This window comes from Oryx dammah, unplaced genomic scaffold (assembly GCF_014754425.2).
Source record: "Oryx dammah isolate SB20612 unplaced genomic scaffold, SCBI_Odam_1.1 HiC_scaffold_29, whole genome shotgun sequence".
Taxonomy (NCBI): domain Eukaryota; kingdom Metazoa; phylum Chordata; class Mammalia; order Artiodactyla; family Bovidae; genus Oryx; species Oryx dammah.
Window position 1 is genome coordinate 5212130 of NW_024070213.1, and position 24813 is coordinate 5236942.

At 53.8% G+C, this 24813-nt stretch overlaps 1 protein-coding gene and 1 long non-coding RNA gene across 2 annotated transcripts in view; one reads left to right on the forward strand and one right to left on the reverse strand.

Annotated features, from left to right (window-relative positions):
* The window catches only part of PARVB (parvin beta), a 119287-nt gene that overhangs the window by 66246 nt on the left and 28228 nt on the right, over positions 1 to 24813 (reverse strand). The window lies entirely within an intron of this gene.
* LOC120858455 lies at positions 15296 to 23502 on the forward strand. Its single transcript, XR_005719873.1, has 3 exons — positions 15296 to 15307; positions 19986 to 19989; positions 23411 to 23502. It is a non-coding gene; the product is annotated as an uncharacterized LOC120858455 (long non-coding RNA).

Sequence of the window (24813 nt, forward strand, 5' to 3'; positions counted from 1 at the left end):
CCCCCAGACCCCTGCCCTTGCCACACCCCCCAGACCCTTGTCCTCCCACCCCACCCCCACAGGCTGGGGAGGGAGAGTCAGGGTTAACTCTGCGTGTGTTAGAAGGACCCAACAAAATCTCTGTGAAACAAAGCCCTCCGTCCACAGGGTCACAAGAGGCAGGCACGACTGATGTGTGCGACTTAGCACCCACACATGCTTTCCCGGGGAAGGGAGAGCTTTGCATGACTCTCCACCAACTCTGCACTCAGAGAGATCACTTCTTCACAGAAGTTACACAGTTTATCAGAATAACTAAGTTCATCAGCCATGAAGGTCTTCCTAACAGAGCAGCTCTTCTAAAAATAAATGAAGTTGTATTTCACGTGGGGAGCTCACTGCTCAGTGGAGAGACCATAGGGCCCAAATAAGACCTTAACAAGCACGATGACACCCACAGACTCGACAGCCCTGCCTAACAGCCAAAGACCAGGTGATCAAATGACCGAATGTCGTAATTCAAGAGGATGAGCTACTTCCGCCGTATCCTCCTCATAAACGCCTTGGTACAGGAGCTCCGACCCTTCCCGAGAAGTCAAGACTCCAGGCTCCAGCTCCAGGATTCTCGGGATTGCAATGGACGGATGCCTGCATGCTGTCCAGGGTAAAAGGCGGGGAGTGCTAACAGTCCCAGGGACAGCCGCCGCCCTTCCCGATCCAGACATAGGGAAAGAGACTTTCAGCCATCCACGTGGCCAAACGTAAGAGGAAGAGCCTCTTAACCTTTCAAGTGGCAGATCTGGTTTGTTTTTACTGAGGAAGACAAGCTGGCCCCGTCTCGGGGATGCCAGCCCAACGTAATGAGCTTGGAGTATTTATGTACATTTAACCTGCCATAAGTTCTCAGCGTAGGATGAGCGTCTGACAAGACCCCGGGAATAAGAAAGCGCCGTGACTGCTGCCCACATCGTGAGGATTACTCAGCCTGAACAGTCTGATCGATGGGGTTTGCTCTGTTGCAGTACAAGGCTCCATGTCATTTCTCGAGATGAAATAAGTTGAGAGGCGAAAAGAAATATGTGAGCATTTCAATAAGGCAAAGCCCAGCAGAGGTCAACAGGCGTAGCTGACCCCACAGCAAGAGCCCGCAGCTGAAGAGCGGTCCTGTTCAGCCAGCCTCTGGTTTTACAGCGGCCGAGCTAACGACCGCTGGTGGCCAACGGGGCCGGCTGGTCCTGGGGGGCTGGTGTGGGCACAAACATGTGGGAGGGTGTGTCCTGGCCGCTTCCGCCCAACCGCCTGGCTCAGCCCCTGGCACAGAGAAGACTCTCAAGGAACAAATGGACAATTAATTGGGTGCAATGCATATGATGGTGTTGAGTTTGGCTTTTTTTTTAAGAATTATTTTTTTTTTCAGTGAGGACCATTTGTTAAAGTCTTCATCAAATTTGCTGCAATACTAGTTCTGTTCATGTTTTGGTTTTTTGGGCCACAAGGCACGTGGGATCTTCACTCCCTGATCAGGGACTGAACCCGCGCCCGCCCCTCCCTGCGGTGGAAAGTGAAGCCTTAACCCACTGGACCACGAGGGGAGTACTGTGATGGTGCTGACTTTTAAAAAGCAGGTTCCAAAATACGACAGGGTGATATTTAGGCAAAATACGGAATCAGAAAACTCAAAACTGAGAATTCCGTGGCCGTCCAGTGGTTAGGACTCCGGGCTTCCACTGCAGAGGGGCACAGGTTCCATCCTTGGTTGGGGAAACCAAGATCCTGCATGCTCTATGGCACAGCTAAAAAAAGAAAAGAAAAAACTCAAAAATTCATTTGTAAAAAAAGAAAACACAAAGCTATGTATTTCTATTGTACACAATTAATTCATAGAAAAAGGAATGAAAGGATGTGCGCCAGCATGGCAAGAATAGCATCCCCAGTGAGAGGGCCGTGACACAAGGACAGGAGGCGGCTAGGGAGGCTCTGCCACGACGGCGTTCATGCGGTACTTGTGCAAATTAAAGCTAAAAGAAGGGACAGCGAACGGATGCCCTATAGCGGGGACTCAAAGGAGACGACAGCAGTTCTACAGGGAAGGAGATCAAAGGCCTACCAGAGGAGGCGAGGCTGCCCATGGAGCTGATTCTGGGGCCAAGACTGTAGGCGAAAGGCCCCAGTGTGTGGGAGAGAGCAAAGAAGAAAGAAGCAGCAACCACGACGTAGGACTTAGAACCAGCCTCTGCAGCGGCGGCATCTCGGGTCCTGCCCTTGGGGCGACCAGGGACCACGTCTCACCAGGATGGCCGGTCAGCCTCCCACAGACCCTCTCTTAGCCTCTTCCCACCCCAAGTCAGCCTCTCCCCTTCTGCAGGTGACCATCTGCACGCCACTCCCTCTCCTCTCCAGCATCCATGTGCCTGTCCTCTGGTGAAGCAGGACTCAGGTATTCTAGATCTCAGCCAGCGGGTACGCTGACTCCCCAGAACACAGTCAGGGAGGCAACTGGCCCAGTGAGAGCCAACAGCTGCAAGGAGATTTCCCTAGGAAGGCAGAATGATGCACACTCTTTCGCCTTGGCCTTGACCTAGAGAGGATGTAGGTGGAAGCCGCCCCCATCATCTTACCACCACTCAGAAACTGCAATGAAGGCACTGGGTCCGCAGAGCTAAGGGAACAGAGTTGAGCCATGCCATCTGTCTGCTGGATCAAGCCATACCTGAGGCTGGTGACCTCAAGGCCTTTCTATCAAATGCACCAGTGAGTTCCATTTATTCTTAATCTGCTTTCAGTTGGATTCTCTGTTATTTGCAGACTGTCTGGCTGTCACTCCCTGATAAAGAGCAGCCCAGAACTCCCACTGGCTCCAGGATAACCAAACCCCTGAGAGTGGTACCCAAAGACTCCTGGTAAATGAACCCCACCCCCTGTCGAAGGTGAGATGCAGTTCCCATGCTTCTTCATCTCCCAGTGAGGTCATTCCTTTGCCCCAGCTGTTTCACCACCAGAAATGCCCAGCCAACTCCACCCGGGACCCCAGATTCTTCAAGGAAGCATTCTCTGTACCCCCCCACCCTGTGGGCAGAGTTGGGGTACCTCCTCTGGGTTCCCTCAGCTCCCAGCACACGTGACAGCTTCCATCCCTTACCCCTGGAAAGGGAATCGTGGGTGTCCACCGCCCTGTCCCACTGGCCAGGCACTGTTCAAAAGCTGGCACACGACAAATATCCAATAAACATTCATAGAATAAATAAGTGACCGTGAATGCGTTTATGCAGACAAAACGGAGCTGGATAGAGAATGTAGGTAAGAGACGCAAAGTCAGAAGAACTGGAAACAGACTGTTCTTGCAAAACATTCCACCTCCAGCCACTTAATTGGGTGGAAAAAGAGCGTTTCCATTAAGGCTTACATTAGCCCGGCAGTCGTGGGTCACCAAGAACCCAATTACGGCAATGCGGCCACACAGAGGGTGAGGGCCCGAGAGGAAGGAATTTGCTCTGCAATTAGGGATTTACTGGGACAGGCTGCCTCTGGGGCAACACTCCCAGACCTCAGCCGCTACAGCACGCTCCCACCAGCCACCTGCTTTCACATCCCAAGCAGGGCCATCAGGAAGGAACGCTCCCCCAGTTCCAGGACCCCAGGTCTTCCCAACACCGAAGCCTGCTTAGGTGCAAACACAGAAAAGGCTGGAGCTCTCACAGATCACTCCCTCTGCCCAGAAGCAGTCCTTTTCCTCCCCTGAGCCCTGCGTGATCAGAAAACTGTGAGAACCACAGAAAAAACCGAATTGTCTGTGAGAAGGAGAACAGGAAGAAAGACTTCCAGGTGAGCCTTCAACGTCAGGCGTACCGTATGAACCACCCGGCGAGCAGAAACCAGGACACGGGAGGAGACCCGGGCTTCTTGCTCATAAAAGGATGGCTGATCCTTTAGGGACCAATGGTGACTTGATAGTTTTTTCAGACCGAAAGCAAGTGGGTCAACTGATTCAAGTCACCTCTCCAAAAGTATCGGGTAGAAAGAATCCCCCAGGGGCCTGAGACAGGGGATGGGTCCACGGATGTCTGCTCCTGGTTTCTCCCCGCTCCAGTCCACCCCATCACCCCCGCCTGTGTCTCCAGATGTTGTTCTCAAATGCAGGCCCATGGAGTCACTCCTCTGCCCACAGACTGCCCTGGTCCTCCACTGCTCCCAACACAAAACTCAAACCCCTCCTCATGCCATCCCACCTCCCACCACTACAGAGCTCGGGGCCAGGTGTGGTCACCCCTCCCAGTCTTTGCCAGCAGTGCCCCATCGCCCCCCGGGAGCACCGTGTCCAGTGGCTGAGCCTGGCTGCAAAGCCCACTGCAAACACTCCTTCCTCCATGGTCCTGCTCAGAGGCTCCCTGGCCCAGGGTCGGTGCTGGTGCAGACAGAATAGCAGAAAGACGGGAGAATTTGGAGAATCATCACAAAACATCCCGTAACCCTGGGCTTTAAGTCCTTCTGACTTTCACCGTCTCTCCTCTGCAGAGGGGTTAGAACCAGACCTGTCATGACCACTCATTTAACGAGGCAGCGCGTCCAGCAGCAGCCATGCGGTAAATGCTGGGTCTCTCCCGTCCGCGGCCCCTTACCTGCACCTGCGCTGGGCAGCCTACAGAGTCACCCGCTCGACAAGTCTGAGGGCGCACCAGGCGCATGCCAGCTCAAGGTCGCGCAGCCCAGAGCTCCCAAGTTTACCGATCGAGTGGACACGCCGATGTCCTGTTCGATCATGAGCTCCCAGAGGCAGAGGTCAAGTCCAATCACCCCTGTGCCCCCAGAGGTGGGCTCCGCACACAGAGGAGACCCCCGACAGGAGCAGAATCAAAGCAGACCTCGTAAAGCCCGTTATCTGCCCGCAGCGAGGTGTGAAACAGTCTCATTAATTAGCGTTCAGGATGACAAGAGGCCACACACCCCGGGGTCATCAGTTCTTACAGAACCCAGACGTCGCTCCATCCCACTCACCACATGCCAGGCACGTCTCACCTCGAAGATCCTGCACACCCTGCTCAGGCATCACCACCACTATCTCTCAGGTCGCTGAGCATTTCAAGCAGACACTAATTAGGCTGCATTAGAACAAAACTACAACTCTACAGAAAACATCAGGGTGGCAGGCGGACGGGGCCAGCCACTCAGCCTGACCCGAGCCACCCCCCCCCGACGCCTGTTCTGAAAAGTGCAAAGTGTGAAGGGCCTCCCGAAGTCAGCTAGCACAGAGCTGGGGCCAGACGCCACGCAGAGGACCCGTGCCCAGTGATCAACACGTGACATGGAGCAGGAAGCTCGGAGCGAGGAGGCTCGAAAGCATTGCTCATCTGACTCGGAGTGACATTAAAACGCAGTCGCATGCCAGAGGCGGGGGCATTGACCCGGCCTGATCAGGTGACATGCCTGCCTGGGGATGTGGAGGGCGCCGGTCTCCCCGGGAACGCCGAGGGCCACCATCAGGTAGCAGGCTCTTCTGGAGCCCGTGGGGAATCGTGTGCATCACCCCACCCCTCTGACGAACACCCAGACCACACTCCTGAAGCCAGCCTGCCCCGACCCCCAGGGGGCCATCCCACTTTGCTTCCTGTTTTCTCAGCCCCCTTGGCTCAAGTCCCTGACAGTCAGTCACAGCACCCTGGTCACATTCGTCCTGACCTGATGGCAAATCCTGTGAAGTGCACGCTCTGTTCTCTTAATCTGGGGACGGTCCATCTGCCACATTTCCACCAATCAGCCGCGCTGGTTCTAAGTGAGTAGTTGGAAGCAATATCAATCACCGGTCATGAAAATCCATCATTAATTAACGATAAAGGAGAGAGAGTCTAGAAGAAGTGGAAGGAGGAAGAAAAGGGGTGAAACCCCAGAAAAACTCAGAATTACCAAAAAAAAATGGGCACATCTATTTTATATATAGTGGTGAACTGAAGTTGCTCAGTTGTGTCTGACTCTTTTCGACCCCATGGACTGTAGCCTACCAGGCTTCTCAGTCCATGGGATTTTCCAGGCAAGAGTACTGGAGTGGGTTGCCATTTCCTTCTCCAATATATAGTGGTATGTATCTGCTAATCCCAAACTCCGAGTTTATCCCTCCCCACCCACTTTGGTGACCATGAGTTTGTTTTATATGTCTGTGAGTTTGTTTTGTACATAAGCTCATTTGTATCATTGTTTTGGATTTCACATAGAAGTGATATCATATGATATTCGTCTCCGTCTGACTTTCTTCACTTAGTATGGTAATCTCTAATCCACCCATGTTGCTGCAAATGGCCTGAAACTAACATAATGTTGTAAATCAACTATGTGCAGGCATGCTGAGTTGCTTCAGTCCTGTCTGACTCTTTGCAACCCCATGGGCTGTAGCCCGCCAGGCTCCTCTGTCCATGGGATTCTCCAGGCAAGAATACTGGAGTGGGTTGCCATGCCCTCCTCCAGGGGATCTTCCCAACCCACGGATCAAACCCGAGTCTCTTATGTCTCCGGCACTGGCAGGCAGGTTCTTTACTACTAACGCCACCTGGGAAGTCCACATCAACTCTATTTCAATTACAAAAAGAAAAAAAAAAAACAAGTCTCACGGCCATCTCCCCTTGCGTTTGTTGGCCACGGTCTCGGCCCCTTGGAGATGTGTCCCACCCACTTGGAGATGCCATGAAACCTCAGCGGGACCAGCCCAATGAGGTCAACACACTCAGAGAGAAATGCACTTCGTAAGAGGAAACAAGAGACGGTGGGGAAGATTAAACTGATGAAGCAAGTTGGGCTGGTCCCCGAGCCTCGGAACTCATATTAATTAGTCAGATCGTTAATGTCCCATCATACCCAGGCAAGACCAAAGTGTGCTCTGCTGAGAAAATAAGCAGATTAAACCATTAAGTCATTTTAAGAAAAAGAGCGGATTCTCTGTGCACCTGCCGCTGGAACAAACGCTCCTGGGAAGAGAGCTTGGGATCCGCGGGCGGGAAACACAGGAAGCACGGCGCCCTCTGGCGGCTCGCGTCCGCCTGCAGCCTGGAGCCCGGCCCCGCTGAGAAGTCGCCGCTGGGCAGAGGCGCGCCTTCCAAAGGCGGCCAGTTCTCCGGGTGCTTGAAGCCATGCACCTCTGGGGCTGGCAGCTCTACCCGGAATGGATGCCACTCTGAAGGAGACAAAATACAAGGGCCTTGAGGACCCACTGTGGTTCCCGGGGTCAGGCGTGTGGAGAGAAAGCTCCAGAGGAGCAAAGCAGAGGGCTACAGGCACATGGAGATGCCCACCCTGCTAGCCCGGACCAAGCCAGGTCCCTACCCCCGACCTCTCCACCCTGATCTGTTCCCTTCCTTTCCTTTCCAGGGTTAACACACTCGACGCACATGTGCTTCTGTGCTTCTGAATCGGTGACCAGAGCGCCCTCAGGGCAGACGGAAGGCCTGCGGACCTCCCAGCTCCCTGCACAGGGCCCAGCCCAGAGGAAGCACCAGCGACACTTGGTGAACAGTGAATTCATGAATGAATGAAGGTTTCAGGACTCCAGCCTCCCTTTCCAGTTTCTTTTTGGAAGTTGTAGGTGCTATTTTCTGCGCAAGACTGAGGGCAGGAGAAGGGGCCGACAGCGGATGAGATGGTTGGATGGTATCACCATTCACTGTAACAGGAGTCTGAGCAAACTCTGGGAGCCAGGGGAAGACAAGGAAGCCTGGCGCGCTGTAACCCATGGGGCTGCAAGGAGTCGGACACGACCTAGGGACTGAACAACAACACGTAGGCTGAATAACGTCTCCTTCCCCACCAAGGAGGTCCACGTCCTAATCCCTGGGAACGGCGACCTTGCGAACAAAAGTGACTCTGTCTGTGTTATCAAGTGAAAGGTCTCGCGATGGGAGATGGTCCCTGATTATCTGGGTAAGCCCAGTATCATCACAAAGGTCCTTATAAGAGAAACGCAGGTGGATCTGAGTGAGAAAAAGGCAGTGTGACAACGCAGAGAGAGACTAGAAGATGCAGACTGCTGGCTTTGGAGATGAGGAAGGGACCATGAGCCAAGGGCCGTGAGCACCTTTGGAAGCTGGAAAAGGATTCTCCCCTGGGGCCTCCGGAAGGGAGTCAGCCGAGCAGGCACCCTGACTTTAGGACTCACGACCCCCAGAGCTCTCAGATATTAAGTCTGTGCTGCCTTAAGCCACCTGATCCGTGGTGATTCATCACAGCAACCAGGAGACACTCATACAGACCTGAGGAGCCCCAGCCACTCCATGTCATTGCAAAAGGGCCCAGGACACCCTCCGGCTGCACCTGCCTTACCGAGCACCTGGCCAAGCGCCGAGGACACAACAGTTACTGAAACGGGTCACAACCTCGGCCACCAGAACAGAACCAGCAAGCACGAAGAAGGCGTCGGGCCAACGCTGCGGATGAAACCACAGCTGTCCCCCACGTGTGGCTCACGTGAGAGTGAGGCGGAGGAGGCTGGCTGCTTGATGGCGAGTGCACTAGCGCGTACTAACTCAGGTGCAAGAAGAGCAGGACTGACTCACCACCATCGAGATCCGAAGTTGCTTCCCCACTAGCGCCTTCTCAGCCCGGCAGCCTCGGGCGAAGGCTGACTGGTGGTGGGAGGGGGGCGGGTCAGACGGCCCACCGCTCTCCTCCTCCCGCCCGGAACAGCCAGGGATGTGCTAATTGCTTGACCTTTTCGGCCACAGCTGTGCCCCAGAACTCCTCCCAGCCCTGGACCTTTGTGTATCCTCTCTGTCCCCCCCAGAGCACCCAGCTTCTCCCTGCTGCCTCCATCCTTCCAGGAATCGGGTCCACCAGGCCCTCGGACCATTTTCAGACACTGGCAGAGTGCGCAAGCTCTTTCCTCAGGTTATCTTCCAAGTCCCTGAAAATAGCAAAGACCAGCCCAGATGTCAGAGTCATCGCCAGGCCTCTGGACGCAGGCCCAGGGGATCTTCCCAACCCAGGGATCAAGCTCGAGTCTCTTATGTCTCCTGTACCATCTAGAGTACACCTGCATCAAAGCACATTCAGAAGCCAGTGGAGGAAAGGATGCTCGTCGCAGGAAGTCAGCTGCCTTCTGCCGCATCCAGGCACCTCCCTTGCTTCTCCCAGCATGAGAACACTGGCCAAAGAAAGAGGCGGTGGGGTGGGGATGGGTAGGGAGGAAGAGGACAAGGACTCAGTCGGGCATGAGCATCCCGTGAACTACCCGTCTGGGTGTCCGACCTTGAGCAAGTTAACTTCTCTCGGTGTCAGTTTTCCCATCAGGAGAAATGGGGACATGACCTTAAGTGAGGGCTTCTCTGGAAGGAGGGAGAGCCCCCCGGCCAAGTTTCTTTGACACAGTGTCGCCCCTAAAGTGAGGGTGCAAACAAGGTTTGTAGGGCGTGGGGCCAGGACACAGAGCCGGAGCCTGGGACTCCAATTCCGTGCTCCCGCCGTGCGGCTCTGCACGACGGCCCTCGGCTTTCACGCACCCTGCCTGGACACACTCTAGGCTGTGACATGTGGAGACAGGAGGTCATGCTGGCATCTGGTGCGTAGGGGCCAAGGATGCTGATGGATACCTGTCGTGTCTGGGACACCCCCATCCCCATGGGGGGTCATCCAGGGCAAAACATGCGGGGTGCTGAGGCGGGGAAACCCTGCTGGAGCCGACTCGGGAACCGTAGAGGGTGGACAGGCAAGGGGTCTGGATGCTGCACGGCCGTGCGGCGCCCACAGGGAGTCAGCATCTAAGGACAAGCATGGGCACCCTTCAGCCTCAGGACCAAGGCTGGGCAGGGTCCCGGACCCCAGACCCTCCAGCCCCCAGGGAGCCCCCAAACACCCTCAGCAGCCTGGCCGGGGGTCAGAGCAGGCAGTTGGGAGGCAGGGGGGCTGGTCAGTGAGGGATGCTCCCCTATCCTGCACCCCCTTCCTTCCTAAGGGGCGAGGAGCTAGCAGGGGTCCTCGCCATTCTGGGCCATAGGCTGGGATCCGCCTGCTCTGGTCCTTGCTCCCCAAGGCTGCAGGCAGATCAGCTGGCTACTTGCCCGAGGCCCTGGCCTCCCACCTCTGGTTGCCCTGGCAACCGGGTACCCTCCCTCCCCAAGGAAGCCACGGGCTCTGGCAGGGTGGGCGCTCTGGACTCTGCCAACAGCTGGGGGCAGGCAAGGACAGGCAGACCAGTCAAGTGTGAGCCAACATCCTGAATGGCCTAGACAGCTGCTGCCCGGAGGCTCCGCTGGCCCTAGCCCAAGGATCACAGCGCTAAGAGACCTTCTTCTGCTGGCCTGGCTCACCCAGGTCCACAGAACAGACCATGGCGCTCCAAACTAGAGCCTATTCTAAGGCGGCCAGGCTTCCTTCAGCCCATCTGCCGGAAGCCTGGCCCCAGCTTTAGATAACCAGCCCCTTGTTAGACTTCCAGGAGCCCTCCCTGGAAGCCCACTCCAGAGTCCCTGGGTTGACTGGCACAGCAGCCCACTTCACTCCTGACCTGAAGTCATCACACTGTTGTTATTTTATGTTTTAGTAAACAGTCTGTCTCAGAAACCCTCCCACACTGTTGGTGGGAATGTAAATTGGAGCCACTATGAAGAACAGTGTGGAGATTTCTCAAAAAACCAGAAACAGAGTTTCCCTATGATCCAATCTCCTGGGCAAATATATCCAGACAAAACTGTAATTCAAAAGGATACACGAGCCCCAAAGTTCACAGTAGCCAAGACATAGAATCAACCTAACTGTCCACCCACAGATGAACCGATAAAGCTGTGGCAGGCGTATCCCATGGGACCCTACTCAGCCATAAAAACGAACAAAACGATGCCATTTGCTGCAACACGGATGGACCCAGAGAGTGTCACACCAAGTGAAGCGCGTCAGAAAGAGAAAGACAAAGACCACAGGACACCACTCACACGTGGAATCTAAAACACAACACAAACGAACCTATCGACGAGCGAGAAACAGGCTCACGGACGGAGAGAACAGGCCTGTGGCTGCAAGGGAGGAGCGGGGTTGGGGAGGGCGGATTGTGACTTTGGCATGGTCGACGCAAACTATTATGAGTGCGTATAACTGAGTCGCTTTGCTGTCCGGCAGAAATATTTTTTAAAATGAGGAACAAATTGTCTATCTCCAGTTTAAACAGACAGTCCCCGAGTCCAGGGGCCTCTGTCTGTACTCTGGAAGCCCAGTTCGGGGCCCGGCACACAGGCCTTCAACAGAAGCCCTCTGAATCCTGAGTAAAATACGTATCCTAAGCACACCTCCTCTCCCTCAGGGTTGCGCGGACTCATGAGAAAAAGTGTAAAACCCTCAGCTGATGCTCAGCGAGTGCGTTGTGAGGGGACTTCCCGGGTGGCTCAGCGGTTAAGAATCCACTTGCCAGGGCAGGAGTCACGGGTTCGATCTATGGTCCAAGAAGAACGTGCCGTGGGGCAACCAAGCCCGTGGGTCACGTCTATTGAGCCTGCCCTCCAGAGTCTGCGAGCCGCAACAGCTAATCCCATGAGCCCTAGAGTCCGCGCTCCCCAGCAAAGAATAGCCCCTGCTCACCACCGAGAAAACCCATGTGCACCCACAAAGAGCCGAAAATAAATCAATAAATAAAAATGGTTAAGATGGTAAATTAAAAAAAAAAGTACCCTGTGAGAGTTTTGATGATCTTGTACATCCAGGACAGTCATGGGCATGGCTGGAAGGAAGGGAAGGAGGCCCTGAGCCTGTCCCAGGACATAGCTTTCTGGGATCTGCCGGCTTCCTCCCTTTTGGAGGGGTGTTCCCTCCCCTCCCAGGCCTTCTAGGCGGATGAACCCTTCTGTTCCCAAGTGTACCCCAAGTTTAAAGGCGTGTCTCACTTCCCCAGCTGCACACGAACTTCTGTTGGGAGGGACACACTTCATCTCTTGTTCCCCTTTATGTGTCCTTATATGTGTCTGGGACCTTAGGTAGTCAGGGGCTGGGGAAAGGAGGGGTGGTTAGATGAGTTCACTTTTTTTGTAGTGCTCGATTCCATTAAGAAGGAGTTCTGAAACAGGTGATAGAAAATAATCGATGATAACAACAACAATATATATTAACTTGCCTTTAAATACAGATTTCCTCCGCTTAATAAAAGAAGTCTGGATTTTTGTGCACATTCGCCAGCGTAATCATGATGGAGTTGGCCTCAGTCTCCACCTGCTCATTCACTCATCCGACAACCACTTCGTGGACGTGCCCTGAAGTCAAGCCTGGCACCAGGAGGGCCGGGCAAGGACTCAGACACAGGCCCTGCCCAGAAGCAGAGGGTCTCGGCATCCAGGACACAGATAATGGAGATCTATGAAGATGCTGGGGACCCAGGAGGGAACAAGCAGCAGTCCAGGCAGACTTCCTGGAGGAGGCTGCCTTCGAGTCTAATCTTAAAGGAGCCCGGCCCACGAGGCAGAGAGAGAGGGTGCCAGTCTCCATCCCCACATTCCCAGGAGGCAGGGGAAGTGTGTTCTTTTGCCCTGGGTTGTCCTGTAGCAGGAGGTTGGCTAACAAGCCGGGAAGAGAGGCGATGCTTCTGACATCCTGCTCAGCAAACTGCCAGCTCTTCACCCTCGAGTTCCCTTCTCTTGTCCCATCCCATGCCCACATTGAAGTCTCCCCAACCCAGAAAGGCCTGCAGGGTGGGGATGGAGACTATGGCCTGCGCCAGGGAGGAAGGAAGTCTGACTCTATCGAGGAGGGCCTGCCCACCCCACACCCTCATATATGAGCTCACACAGGCTTCTGGGGAGACAGCCAGCTGGGGGAACAGGGCGGGGGGCCACCACAGACCAGGGAACGGAAGCCCAGCAAGCAGGTGACCTGGCCAAGGAGGAAGCTAAATTCCTAGTGGAACCCAGCTACCCAGCTACGACATCCTCGGCACAAAGCAGCAGCCGTGGGGAAGTGGCAGACACATCTTGGGAAGGTCTTAACACTGTTGGATCCCGTAGGCAGGCACTTAGCTGGGAGGAGAGGCAGGAGGCCAAGCAGAGGCCGGCAGTGATACAGAAGAGCCAGCAGCCGCCTGGCTGCCCCAGGTCTTGCTCTGGGCGGGCGGGGTGGCCGCAGGGCTCCTCAAGGAAGCAAGCGGGCTGCCTCGGTCACTGTCACTTTGCCGACGGGGAAGATAAAGCCAAGGTCCCACAGGTAGTAGGAAACGGAGCTGGGATCTGGCCTGCCAGTCCCACCAGCTGAGCAGCCAGAACAGATACACATTCACTGACTTGCGCCCCAGCATAACCTCTGTGTCCTCGTAGTCAGCCTCATCAGCAGAAAGGACAGGACAAAGCACACTGGTGGCAAGCGCTCTTCCATAAAAGTCCTCTGAGTGCAAAGACAGAGCGGGGCTGCCGATCAGCAGGCTGTGAGAGGTGGGGGGTCGGGGCACACGGCCACGGAGCCACGGCAAAGGGGGGCTCTGGGCCCAGGTCCCCGAGCTTTCAGAGCCTGGGGGCCGCTTTGCCAACAGAAAACATACCAGACCACTTCCTCCTCCTTGCATCTGTCATTGTTACTTTTTCAGACAGAGAGAACATTCCAGCAGGGCTTTCAGCTTTTCGAAGTCCAACAGAACCCAAGAAAGACTGGAAACCGGCAGTATTTACTGAGCAAGATCGCTATTTATTTGATCCCCATCATTATTTCCCCAAGTGAGTTCCACAGACAAGGACGCTCACAGGTCTTGTATGAATTCAGGGTCAAAGAAGTGGAGGAAATACTGAGTAAAGCAGAGCTAACCAGGAGGTTTTTCTTTCTTCTGCAGGACTCTTCAGAGTCTTGACTGTGCCTGTGTACCTTGTGATACCCCTGGGGGGAGGGTGGAGAACTCAGTAATCCACCCCCTCGGGAAGAAAAGGCAAGAGGCACAAAGCCCATCACAGTCCCCGCAAGGTGGACAGGGTCTGACCCCCCCCAGCCATCCCCTCCCAGCACCACCTGGGAAGGGCCACCTGGCCTGGCTCAGTCACTCTCCACCTTTTATCATCAAGTCTAAGTAAAATGAGGGCTTCCCTGGTGGCTCAGCTGGTAAAGAACCTGCCTGCAATGCAGGAGACCTGGGTTCAATCCTTGGGTTGGGAAGATCCCCTGGAGAAGGGAAAGGCTCCCCACTCCAGTATCCTGGCCTGGAGAATCCATGGACTGTATAGTCCATGGGGTAGCAAAGGACTGAGCGACTTTCACTATTGTCCCAGAAGAACGGCTTTAGAGAGTAAACTAGGATCCTCCCTGCATTCAGCTTCCTTAAACCCTCCCCACAAAGGCTGGTTTCCCTGGCTAGACTCATCCTAACACAGCGATGTGAATGGTCGAGGCAAAAATCGGTCTGTGGATTTCTCTCATAGTCCAGTGAGGCGGTAGTTATTCAAATGCTCCTGGGCCTCTGACCCCAAGACAGCTGTCAACACAAGGGACAGGGGTTGGATCCCTGATCTGAGAAGGTTCTCCACTCTGTAGGGTAACCAAACCCGTGCACCACACCTGCTGAGCCTGAGCTCTAGAGCCCGCGAGCCACAGCCCCTGGCCCGAGCCTCACAGCAAGAGAAGCCACCGCAACGAGAAGCCGCGCTCCGGAACTAGAGAGCAGGCCCCACTCGCTGCAACTAGAGAAAGCCCGCATGTGGCAATGAAGACCCAGTAGAGCCAAAAATAAATTAATTAATGTTAAAACTGATCTGTGACCTCCTTGAGGGAAGGGGTATCTTGGTCACCTGCAGACTTGGACACTGACGACCTTTTCTTTAAGGACCCTCCGGGCGGAGGCCAGGGAAGACGTGAATTCTTTATTCCATCAGCGGGGAAGGAGCATGTGCGGGAAGCGTCTCGGTGTCTGTGGCCCAGGAGTATTTGAATAACCATCATCTCACTCTGTCCCCCAAAAGGTCCCAGGGAGATGGCCTTCAAGCCTCGAGCTGAGGTTAAGAGCTCCCACCAAACTTCAGACTCCTGTTCCCATTTGCTGTGTGACCTTGGGTGTGTTAGTCAGCCTTTCTGTGCTTCAATTCTGCTGTAAAATAAAACTGCTATGCAGATTGCATGAGATGAAGCACATTAAGAGACAGGGATAGCTCCTAGGCCCCAAAGATCTCGGCACACATCAGCTGTACCGATGTCTCCCATTTCAACTGCAGCAATTGGTGCTAATCAGGGCACAGCTGGGCTCACCCCCAGACCGCCCAACCCCCAGACCGCCCCTTCCACTGACGCTGCCTCTGAAGAAAAGGCAGCCCGAATCTCTCATCCAGGGGGGACAAGAGGACCCAGATACTGGCCCCAAACCGCCAGTTTAAAGAGAAGGCAGAATCAAAAGAGAAAGAGAAAATCCATCGTATCATTAAAGAGAAATTCATCACCTTCAAGAGCCCTAAAATTTTTAATTGCTACTTGTCCCCGACAACACTCCCAACACCACCCCTCTATCAAGACCCAAAGACCCACATCACCCACTGGAGCTATGCAAACTTCCCAACAGGCTTCATTCCGCAAATCAGGCACTGGTCCATCTGGGCCAAGGGGCTACGAGAGGCCCCTGTTCCCACCGACCTCATACCACATCCTCACCACCTTCCTGGGGAAGGTCGAAGAACCAGCCCAGGGTCCATTCTGGGATGAATGACCCTCCACCATAAATCAGAGAAGGAACGAGGGCTGGCCCGGGCATGGCTTCTGCTGAAAATGACGGGAAAGAAAACAGAGAGCAGGACTTCCCTGGGGGTCCAGTGGCTGAGACTCCATGCTCCCAACGCAGGGGGCCCGGGTTCAATCCCTGGTAGGGGAACTAGATCCCACGTGCCACAAGGAAGATCAAAGATCCCAAGTGCAGAAAAGAAGACCTGGTGCAGCCAAATAACTGAATAAAAAATATTTAAAGGAAAAAAAAGGAAAGAGGGAGGACTCACTGGCGAAGCAGGCGCGATCGGAGGAGGGGTGAGATGTGCAGGCGAGCGTGAGGCCAGTGGGGACTCGGCGGGGAGACGCGTGAGACACACACCACGGTCATGCGGGGGCCCTGTCAAGGATGCTGACATGACTTGCAATTCCAGGGAAAGGCCCCTTTCAGGCGACTTTGAGGAAGGCCACAGGGGACCGAGCTGCCAGGAGGATGGAGTCGTTTTCACACGATAGGACTCTGCTAACCACAAAGTCTTATTTCTATCTCTGCTGCCAACGGCTTCATGGGCAGGCAAACTACTCCCCAGGAAGAAAAAAAAAGAAACCACAAGAAGAAGGAAGGAAGGGAGTATCCATTCCTGTGTGTGACTTAAGATGTGGTGTTTGGCTCAGCAAAAAGCTCAACAATAGACTCTGGCCTCCAATACGCCTTCGATCTCGGCCTGGCTGCCGGGCAGGTGGACGGGAGGGTCCACGAGGGGGCTCAGCCTGGGTGCCTGTCCCAATGCCAAGCAGGACGCAGAGCGCAGGCCCATGCGCCCCACAGTGCCTCCCCTGGACGCTGGCCGCCTCAGGAGGGCCCAGTGCTAATGAGAACACTTGCCACCCCGTTTCCACGACAACAGAAATCGAATGCCAGAAACAAAACCGGAGTAGGAGCTGGGGCTGCTCAAGCTGGCAGGTTGATTCCTGGGGCACGGGGTTCTCAGGGTGCAGGGCCGAGGAAGGTGCTAGCGTTGGGGGGACAGAAGCAGAACCATACCCACCTTTGCCCCAAACTCCCCCTCGATTTAGCCACAGGACGCACTGCCCAGCCTCAAGCCTGGACCGGTCACCTACCAGCTGGGCAACCGTGGCCAGCCACCTGTCTGTGCCTGTTCCCTCATCCATAAGGTGGGACTGACAACAGGCTTGGCAGAATAAATAAATTTATATATTTTCTGGTAGGAAGTGCTACTCACTCTTTTTTATTTATCCTATTAAAAAAAAATTTTTTTTTGGTTGCACAAGATGTGGGATCTTAGTTCCCCAATCAGGGATCGAACCCACATCCCCTACATTCAAAGTGCAGAGTCTCAATCACTGAGCCACCAGGTAAGTCCTGCCACTCATCGAGTATATGAAGTACATCAAGGCTGTACACTGCCACTCTGCTTATTTAACTTCTATGCAGAGAACATCATGCCAATGCTGGACTGGATAAGTCAAAGCTGGAATCAAGATTGCCGGGAGAAATACCAACAATCTCAGATACGCCAGATGATACCATTCTAATGGCAGAAGGTGAAGAGGAACTAAAGAGCCTCTTGATCAGGGTGAAAGAGGAGAGTGAAAAAGATGAGGAAACAGTGACAGATTTTATTTTTTCTTGGGCTCCAAAATCACTGCAGACGGTGACTGCAGCCATGAAATTAAAAGACACTTGCTCCTTGGGAAAACAGCTATGACAAACCTAGACAGTGTATTAAAAAGCAGAGATACCACTTTGCCAACAAAGCTCCGTCTAGACAAAGCTATGGTTTTTCTAGTAGTCACGTACGGATGTGACAGTTGGACCATAAAGAAGGCGGAGTGCTGAAGAATTGATGCTTTTAAACCATAATGCTGGAGAAGACTCTTGAGAGTCCCTTGGACTACAAGGAGATCAAACCAGTCAGTCTTAAAGGAAATCAACCCTGAATATTCATTGGAAGGACTGATACTGAAGCTGATGCTCTAATACTTTGGCCACCTGATGGGAAGAGCTGACTCACTGGAAAAGACTCTGATGCTGGGAAAGATTGGAGGCAGGAAGAGAAGGGGGCGAGAGAGGATGAGATGGTTAGATAGTATCACCGACTCAATGGACATGAGTTTGAGCAAGCTCCGGCAGTTGGTGATGGACAGGGAAGCCTGGCATGCTGCAGGTCCATGGGGTCACAAAGAGTCGGACTGAACAGGAAAGCAATCTCCCAACTCCGGAAGGAAACATATGCTTGCTGTACATGCAGCCTGACTGACCCACTAATTCCCAAGTTTGCTCAGGCAGGGAGTGTGTGAGCCCAACAGGGACATGGGTACCTGGGGTGGGCCCTCTGCGGGCAGGGGCTTTGGGGCTGTGGGCGATCACGGGACAGGGCTGCCTGGGGGGCCACCCCAGCCCAGGCTGAGCCAGGAGCCGCACAGGATCTCCCAGACTTGGTGCAAACCAAGGGCCAGCCAGAGTCAAGACCCGGGTCCCCAGACAGCCAGGAACCCATGGCTGATACAGTCCCAAAGCTGGCCGTGGCCTAATGGTTCTTCTACTTGGGGCCCCGACGAAGGAGCCTGTCGGGTGAATCACCTTTCCCCCAAAATGCATTTGTTGGAGTCCTAACCCCCAGGACCTCAGAAGATGACTGAATTTGGAGAGAGGGCCTTTAAAGGAAAGCTCAAGGTTAAATGTGGCCTGGGAAGGAGAGGCGATGGGGACACGGGCACACACAGGGCTGACCGTGGGGGGACACAGGGCGGACCCCAGCCCGAAGCCAAGGAGAGAAAGCAGTCCTGCAGGCACAGCCAGCCCCCAGGGCTGCGAGCCGACAGGCGGCTGCTGTTGCCCAGGCGTCCTCTGTTGCGGGGGCCCAAGGGCACACCTCTCCAGCTGCAGCAGGGCCCGGGCCTCCTGTGGGTGCTCAGAAAGGAAGGCCCTGGCCCACCCTGAACGGAAGGGCCATGTCTGAGGGCACCATTGCCCCACGGAGGCCTGCACCCAGAGGACCTCCAGGTCTGCCAGCTCTGCCACGCAGATGCCGGGAGCCGGTGCTCAGCTCCTGGAGGGCAAGAAGCACAGAGCATCAGACACGAAAGGAGAACGGCCCAGGTTGTAACAGCAAACAGCTGTGCGCGTGAAAAATTACGGAAGAGTCAGGAGCCCCAAGGTATCATCTCAAAGGGTCAGGTTTAGACAATTCGAATTGAAGGGCAGCTCACCTTTCACTTGTTCACCGTCTGTGCATCCAGGGCTGACTGCCAGGCGCTGGGGGTCCCTGACGCTGGGCCAGGCCGGTGAACCCGGCTCCCCGTGTGCCGATTTTAGAATAAAATAGGGGCTACATCCATTCTTTCATCTGACCCTCATCACGCTCCCTAAGGCAGCCAGAAAGAGTTCTCATCACCATCCCCACTTAACGGAGCACAAAGCTGAGGCAGGGGGTGGTGCTCTGGGCTGCGGGAGTTGGGGCCCTACCCTAGATGTGCACTGTGCACCTACTGTGTGCTGGTATCCCTGAAGCCTGGGCACAGCAGTGACAGGACAAGGGCCTCAGCTTCAAAGTGGAAGAAAGCCAATCAACAAGAAAACACGGTATTTCAGAGGATGCACTGTGCGATGGAGACAGGCAAGGAAGGGGGTGGAAGCCACACCTTACTAAGATAACTCACACTAAACCAACTGCGGGTTAACTGTTTGGGTTTTGCTTTTTGTTTTTTAAATTAGGGTGTAGTTAATTACAACGTTGTGTTAGTTTCAAAGGAAAAAGAGTGAAAGTCGCTCAGTCGTGTCCGACTCTTTGTGACCCCATGGACTATACAGTCTATGGAATTCTCCAGGCCAGAATCCTGGAGTGGGGAGCCTTTCCTTCTCCAGAGGACCTTCCCAACCCGGGGACAGAACTCAGGTCTCCCGCTTTGCAGGCAGATTCCTTACCAGCTGAGCCACCAGGAAAGCCCATGGATAGGTAACCAATCCCTTCTCCAGGGGGTCTTCCTGACCTAGGAATCAAACGAGGGTCTCCTTCATTGCAGGTGGATTCTTTACCAGCTGAGCTACCAGGGAAGGTGTACAGCAAAATGAATCAATTATGCAAGTACACATAGCCACTCTTTAGGCTATTTTCCCACACTGGTCATTACAGAGCACGGAGTGGTGTGCCCTGTGCTGCACTGTAGGTCCTGATTACCTACCTATGAGTGTGTCTATGTGTCAATCCTAATCTCCCAGCTTACCCCCACCCCTCACCCCCTGGTAACCACAAGTTTATTTTCAACACAGGTTAACTGTTTCTTCCTGTTTACAGGCTGGTCACATCTATTTCAACTGGGGCTTCTCTAGTAGCTCAGCTGGTGGTAAAGAATCCACCTGCAATGCAGGAGAGTCCAGTTCAATTCCCGTGTCGGGAAGATCCACTACAGAAGGGATTGTTACCTATTCAGGGGCTTCCCTGGTGGCTCAGATGGTAAAGAATCCACTTGCAATGTGGGAGACCTGAGTTCAGTCCCTGGGTTGGGAAGATCCCCTGGAGAAGGGAAAGGCTCCCCACTCCAGTATTCTTGCCTGGAGAATTCCCATGGACAGAGGGGCCTGGTGGGCTACAGTCCATGGGAATAGGACACAACTGAGCGACTAAGCACACACACACACACACACACACACACACACACACACACACACACACGGATGTCCAATACAGCCATATCACCAGATGATATTCACCCAGAAGTCCCACAGGCTGTAACTCAAGGCCACACCTGAAACCCCGAGAATGGACCCCGAAATTCCTGCCTCCGCCCACCTTTCTCACCACCGGTTTCTTTTGCCTCTGGCTCAGCCCAAGCTTCTCCTGCTCCAAATGTTTACAAGGTCCTTACTGAAGGTGGTTCCTCTGGCCCAGACACTGTGCCAAAGATGCTCCCACGACAATTAGCCATGGAATTCTCAGGTGAAAAGCCACCTGCCATTTCTCGATGTCCTTTCCACCTTCTCAGAACATAAGCAAGAAGGTCTCCACCCATGACAAGTAGAGAAGGCGTCACAGTGGAACAACACAACCTAGGACAGCATCCCCCTCCCTTGCCATTGTGCTTGGCCACACGCCCCAAGGAGAGTGACAAGTGCTACTTAAATCCAAATGACAGAAGCCTGAGCATCTGCTGAATAGCGCGTCCTCCTTACCTGTCAAGCGAGCGAAGCGAGAGTCTTAAAAGGAAGAGACCTACAGCATCTCCTTTTCAGCCAACACAAGCGACACCAAGGGCAGAATACCCTAGGTTTACGCCCAACACCCACACTGTGTGGCGATGGCCGTCTCCCCTCCTCTAAGGACGGGGATGAGACACGATGTAGGATCACTGAAGGCCCCAAGGTGTCAGTAGGTGGAGTGTGTGTCTGAGAAAATGACTGTCTGATGGCTGGAAGCATGCAGAATGAAATGATAAAGGCAAAGTTACTCTAAAAGCACTTGTCGGTTTGTAAGCTGTGGGCACTGCGAAAACGCAAGCCTCACAGTCTTTTTCAAAGGAAAACAGAGACACAAATCCTTCTGCTCTTTCTAAATCAAGAACACTTTTCCAGAAGAACCTCGGAATGGGCAGAGTCAAGACGAAACACGACCCACTGTGTGTATACAATCTATCCCCATGGCCCTCTCTTCTAAGAAAACAATAGTAGTAATAATAATAACCAGGTTTTAGCACAACTGGAGAAGGAAATGGCAATCCACTCCAGCACTCTTACCTGGAAAATCCCATGGACGGAAGAGCCTGATAGGCTCCAGTCCATGGGGTCACAAAGAGTCGGACACGACTGAGCGACTTCACTTTCAGACGCAACGTGCAGGGGCCTGTGGGTAGAATTTGTTGTTTGTTGTTCTTGAGTTGCTAAGTCGTGTCTGACTCTTTGCGACCCCACGGATTCTAGCCCACCAGGCTCCTCTATCCATGGGATTACCCAGGCAAGCATACTGGAGTGCGTTGCCATTTCCTCCTGTAGGGGATCTTCCCGACCCAGGGATCCAACCCATGTGCCCCGCTTGGCAGGCGGATTCTTTACGTCTAAGCCACTTGGGAAGCCCAGAATAGGTGGAATAGGGTCCCCTAAAGTTTCACATCCACTTGGGACCCATGAATGTGACCTTATCTGGAGACAAGGCCTCTGCCGAGGTAATCGGTGTAAGATGGGGCCTACAGGATTGGGGTGGGCCCTACAAGCGGGATTGGCGGTGTCCTTACAAGTGGGAAATATGAACACACACAGAGGGAAGAAGGCCACGTGACGACAGAGGCAGAGATTGGAGTGATGTGCCTACGAGCCAAGGACACGGACACCTTCCAGAGCCACCAAGAGCTAGGAAAAGGCAAGGAGGGGCCCCCCATCCCCAGCACCCCACCCCCAGGACCCCAGCTGAACTTGAGACACACACAAACTATGAAGTGGCCTCCCAGCTTATGTCCACTGGTCCTGAGCGTGGCTAGGGCAGGCGCGGCCCCCAGGCAGGCCCGCTCAGAGTGCTGAAAAGCTCAGGCTTCGGGCCCCGGTCACAGACGCCCCCTGCACGCCTCCCGGGACACGGCGCGCCAGCTCGCTCTGTGCCTGGCTCCGGGCTGAGACCCAGCACGAGCCTCTTGACGGCTCTCTGACGTCCTACGAGCACGCAGATTATTTTTAGCAGCCGTCACTGCTCTCCTGTCACTTCATTAATTTTAGAGCCAAATAACCCCATTATATGTGACTTGACTGGCTTGTAAAATTACCCTTCGTTCCAACAAATATTTATTGAGCATGCCACCGTGTGCTATATTCGGCTTGGTACATTACATTTTTCTAAAAATAATTAACTTAGCTAACGATCACAAATCCCCTAATTAAATTTGCTCTTAAATGTGTTTAATTTCCCCACAAATGGAACAAGGAGATTGCAAGCTGAGCATTTTTGCCAGGTTGAGACAAGAAGCGAAAAAGGGAGAAGAGGGGACTTCCCTGTTGGTCCAAAGTTTAAGACTTGGCACTTCCACGCAGGGGGTGTGGGTTCAATCCCTGGTCAGGGAACTAAGGTTCTACATGCCTTGTGGAGTGATTAGAAAAAGGAGAAGCTGCTAGCATCAAGGCCCATCCAACAAGAATTCTGCCGCTTGCATTCACCCCGCCGCCTCTCTGGGGATCTTAGGTGGTCACCCTCACACCCTGATGCTGCCTTATCACCTGCTTTGGAAAACTAGTGATGGCACAGAGAGACGGAGTAGCTCCCAGGAGGAGAGCCAGGAGGCAGGCATCCATAGCACCAGAGTCAGCTCCTGTCCCCAGCTGCCCTCCCGCCCCGGATCAGAATTGGGCTGCAGGGAACTCACATGCAGCTACATCACCCTCTCCTGAGCTCCAGCGTGACAGTGGTCCCAGCAAGTGATGTGGCGCCAGGGGCCAGGGTGGGCGGCCTGGCTGCCTGGAGGGCAGGGCTCGGCAGAGCCATGGGCGACCTCGACAGTCACGGGGACGCACACACGTGGCTCCAGACAAGTCAAGTTTGAAGTCAGGCAAAGCCCAAGAACGTAGGAGAGCATGTGTGCGTGTGTGTGGCCACGCCACAGGGAAACAGAACGTGCTAAGGGGCACTTTGGAGGGGTGGTGGGTCCCATCCGCTGGGAGGGAGAGGCCCCAGCAGGGAAGGGTGCAGACAGCATAATCTAAGCCAGGTGGTAAGACACCAGGGACTTCTCTATTATTCTTTACACTGTACACATGTACACCTTTTTTGCAAGTGCAATACATCTCACAATAGTTTTTCACTTTTTAAAAAACCTGTGGTAGGGACTTCCCAGGTGGTCCAGTGGTTAGGACTCAGCACGTCCACTGTAGGGGACAGGGGTCTGATCGCTGGTCAGGGAGCTAAGATCCTGCAAACTGCTCAGCATGGCCAAGAAAGTAAATAAATAAAAATAAAATCTAAAAAATAAAGTAGGGACTTTTCCAGCGATCCAGTGGTTAAGACCCCACCTTCCAGTTCGGGAGGCACCCGTTCAATTCCCTGGTCAGGGAACTAAGATTCCACATGCCATGGGCAGCAGTCAAGAATTTAAAAACAAAACAAAATTTACAATTGTGATAAAATATAGGCAACATGACATTTACCATTTTCAGCATTTTTAAGTGGACAGTTGAGTGGCATCAAGTGTATTTACACTGTTGTCCGGCCATCACCACCCACAGAACACTGCCTCTTCCCAGCTCTGTCCCCATTAAACAATAACGTCCCCCTTCCCCTCCCCAGCCTCTGGCAACCACCACTCCACTGTGCGTCTGTGAACGTGACTCTTCTCGGTGCCTCGTGTGAGTGGAATCACGCAGCATTTGTCCTTTTGTGACTGGCTCGTTTCACTGAGCATGGCGTCCTTGAGGTGCATCAGTGGTGCAGCCTGGTGTCAGGGTTTCCTTTTGTAAGGCTGAGTCATATTCCCTTGTATGGATAAGCCACATCTGCTTAATTTCTTCCATCTGTGGACTCACGAGCTATTGCTGTTGCTCGTCAAATTTGTGTCATGATCTATTTTTTAACGGCCAGCTTCCCAAGAAGGAGAGGGTTTGGGAAAAGACACACCAAGTACTTCCTGGTCCCAGGCCCTGCGTCCACTCACACGGAAAGTACCCGGGGTTGCTGGCCCACAATGCCCACGGTATGATCTGATAGCCACTTCAGAAGCTCCAGGAAAAGGCAGAGGTAGCGATGATGCAATACCTTAAATGGTCATCTAAGAACATTCTAGAAAGTAGAACAGGTCATGCAAACGGGGCTTTTTTCATCATTGGTTTAAAACAGGGATTGGCAATGTGTGGCCAGGGGGCCAAATCCAGCCCACCACCCACTTTTTTCCTCTAATGTAGTTCTTTTATTGTATTTTTTTAGTGCATTTATTTTTGGCTGTGCTGGGTCTTTGAGGCCTTGCACAGGCTTTCTCCAGTTGCAGCAAGCGGGGGCTACTCTTCATTGCAGGGCCCGGGCTTCCCACTGCGGGGCCTCTCTTGTTGGGGAGCCTGGGCTCGAGGCCCTTGGACTTTGGTACTTGCAGCACGTGGGCTCAGGAGTTGTGGCTCATGGTCTTAGCTGCTCCGCGGCATGTGGCATCCTCCCGGACCAGGGACTGAAGCCCTGTGCTCTGCACTGGCAGGCGGACCCTCATCCAGCGGACCACCAGGGAGGCCCCTCCACCTGCTTT